Genomic DNA, 3554 nt, shown 5'->3' on the forward strand with positions numbered 1-3554 from the left:
TCTAGAAGACAGACAAAAGCAATACAATATCTGACAAACAGCATCACAAATTAACAGGGATTAAGTGGATTTTGAAATAAATGGTTGAAAATGGATCAAAATAGCAGTTGAGCATACCAGTACAATAGCAAACAGATTAGATATGAAATAAAATTTCAAAGGCGCAGAAAGCACTACAAGTAATCACAAATTTTGAGAAATACTTGAGGGACACCTGGGTGGCTCAGTCGGTTAAGCATCTGCCTTCGGCTCGGGTCATGATCCCAGAGTCCTGGGATCGAGTCCCACCCCAGGATCCTTGCTCAGTAAGGAGCCTGCTTCTCCCTCTCCCTCTGCCTGCCACTCTGCCTACTTGTGCTCTCTATCTCTGTCAAATAAATAAATAAATAAATAAATAAATAAATAAATAAATAATAAAATAATTTTAAAAAAAAAAGAAATACTTGGGGCGCCTGAGTGGCTCAGTCGTTAAGCGTCTGCCTTCGGCTCAGGTCATGATCCCAGGGTCCTGGGATCGAGCCCCGCATCGGGCTCCCTGCTCCGCGGGAAGCCTGCTTCTCCCTCTCCCACTCCCCCTGCTTGTGTTCCCTCTCTCGCTGTGTCTCTCTCTGTCAAATAAATAAATAAATAAAATCTTAAAAAAAAAAAAAAAAGAAATACTTGAAAATTAAAAAACATAGTGATATGGAATTAGTATCCAGAATAAAAAAGAACACCTATTAATGAATAAAAAGGATAAACAATTCAAAATAAAAATTAAAAATCATAAATAGGGAATCATAAAACAACAAACATAAGATGTTCAACTTCACTAATAATCACAGAAAGACTAAACAAAAAGAAGATACATTTTTACATATCTGACTGGCAACTATTTATAGTTAGCAATAATATACAGCAGTGAGTAGTCTCATACACAGATGGTAAAAGACATCATTGTCATAACCATTTTTAAAGACAAATAGGCAAAAACTGTGCACCATTTTGACACACCAAAGACATTGAGATATCTTAAGATATACTAACATACTGGGGCACCTGGGTGGCTCAGTCAGTTAAGCGTCCAACTCTGATTTTAGCTCAAGTCATGATCTCAGGGTTGTGAGATCAAGCTCCTGATCAGCCTCTGCACTGGGTGTGGAGCCTGCTTAAACTTCTCTCTGCTTAAAATTCTCTCTCTCCCTCTCCCTCTGCCACTACCCTCTTTAAAAAATAAAAATAAGAAGTTTTTTAAAAAAAAGATACACTAACTTTTTTTAAAAGGAACATATCAGGATTCCTACTGCTGCACCAAAATAGCAAAAATACAAATTGTTTTTGTTTAGTTTGTGCACAAAGACTTAGACAAGTGGGAAAAATAAATCTTTTTTTGTAATCCAGAACTCACTGTTCAAGTATGAGTTTTGATACATATAAGAAGGAATATGATACCTAAAAAAGATTAAAGTGATGAGAGCATTCATAAACATGAAGGTTGGCTCCAGGACTACAGAACAACTAAAAGCACAGGATATAAGGGAATCTCAGCTATACTGAATTCGTATTCTAATTTTAATGTTGACTTGAAACAAAGATGTTTTCTTTCTTTAGGCTTTTCAATTGAGAGCACAATGTCTGGACTTAAAAGTATTGGCATATCCCAACAATCTGTACAACTCTAGGGTGTGATAATTTAGAGGTGAATAGGATTTGAACTTAGTCATGTTCGAGGGTGTCTGAAATTGAGAACTATGCAGATCCTAAACATGGCTTAAAGAAATTGGATCCAAAAAATTACAAGTGGGGAATTTTTGAAGTATGTCCATATTCAAGTGGAAATCAAAGAAGCCCAACCAAACCAAACCAAACCAAACCAAACAAAACTGTGGACTGACAGTGACAACTGTGGATTGAACAAAAGTCCTTCTTAAAAGGGCTATTTTGAAGATTATGAGTCTGACTTCGGAGGAACTAGGGTGATTGACAGTGGTAGGAGTCACATGTGAAATTCCTTAAATAACAATTTGTCGACCTTAAATTAAAAAACTACCAAGAAATATAACATCCATCACTAAGATAATAACTTTTAAGAAATACTGTAAAGAATCCTCACTAAAGAACACTAAAAAGTTAAGAATGTAGTAGGTTTCTTTCATGGGCATGAATATTAAGGGTACAACAAAGGAGCTGCAGAATTCTTAACACTTTAACATAAAATCTGAAGCCAGACATACCTTTTTGAATACTGGTACTATCATTTCCTAGCTAAGTTACCTGTTCAGTAATATATTCCTTCTTTGCCTCAGTATCCTCAACTATGAAACTAAAATTCTAACAATGCCTCTCCTCATAAAAATGTTAAAGGGGTTAAATGGGATAATAAAATAGAAAGTACTTAGATGCCTAAGTAGTCAATAAATTGTTTCCAGGTTTTATGTCATTGTATTAAAACACACACACAAAAATAATATATTTCTAAACATTAATACAGGCACACAAGTGGTATTTTAAAGTCTGGAAGGATAAATGCCTAACTAGACAAAGGAATATAAATACCAAGTTTCACTTAGATGTGCCAGTTTGAATTTTCACAATGAAGGCACAGTCACGTAATTTGTATCTTAAACTCATTCCACTTTCCCCAATCTCTTCCATGCTAATAATAAGCCAGAGCAGCAATGACATTTATAAATGTAATTAGTTGACCCACCCAGACACTAAACTCCAGAAGAGACAGAGAAGGGAAGTTACAATCCAAAAGCTAAATTGCCAGCATTTCCCATGAGCAGCAAGTACAAGTACCACTTCCCACCCCCTCACAATCATTTCAGTCAGCATCAACCCAGAGTAAAACAGGAAATCTCGAATACAAAAATGAGTATAATCACAAATAGATGCCAAACCCCTCAAACAAAAGAACTACTTAGTAAAATGAACAGAAAACATTTTAAAATAGTATATTAAATATTCTGAAAAGGTATTGTACCCACAAGAACAAGCAGATATGAAAAGAAATCAATCTGAAACCTTAGAAATTCAAAACAAGAGCTGCATGGACACAGCTGAAGTAAGACATAGGTAATCAAGACCAGATGTCCTCTCAAAATATTACACAAAGGAAAAACAGAAAAGCTAATTGATGGGGAACATACACAGAAGCAACAACTTTCACTGAAGATGAGTTTTAGAAAAAAGAACTAAGAAGGAAAGAAAATAAAAGAAACAATTCACAGAGTTAAAATTAAAAATATATATATATGTTTTCCAGAGAAAAGACCTGCTAATTATACCAAAACAGACTAAATTAAAACAAGCCAAAAAAAAAAACAAAACAAAAACCCTAACACCTAGACATATTGTGTTAAGACTTCAGAAAACCAGTATGAGGAAATATTAATAACTTAGAGTAAAAGATCACTTAACTACAAAGGAATAAGAATTAAACTGACATCAGACTTGTCATCAGCAATACTGAATGCTAAAATAAACAACAATATCCTCAAAGTTCAAGGGAAAAGTTATTTTTAGCCTAGAATTCTATTGCCAGAAAAACTAGCAATCAACAGGATGAAAAA

The 3554-nt window shown here is 34.6% G+C and overlaps 1 non-coding gene across 1 annotated transcript; it reads left to right on the forward strand.

The window, feature by feature from the left end:
• Positions 1 to 1305: 1305 nt before the first annotated feature.
• Positions 1306 to 1427, forward strand: LOC123325028. The gene has a single exon (XR_006540196.1). It is a non-coding gene; the product is annotated as a small nucleolar RNA SNORA40 (small nucleolar RNA).
• Positions 1428 to 3554: the final 2127 nt, after the last annotated feature.

The sequence above is a fragment of the Neomonachus schauinslandi genome, chromosome 5, assembly GCF_002201575.2.
Source record: "Neomonachus schauinslandi chromosome 5, ASM220157v2, whole genome shotgun sequence".
Lineage (NCBI taxonomy): Eukaryota > Metazoa > Chordata > Mammalia > Carnivora > Phocidae > Neomonachus > Neomonachus schauinslandi.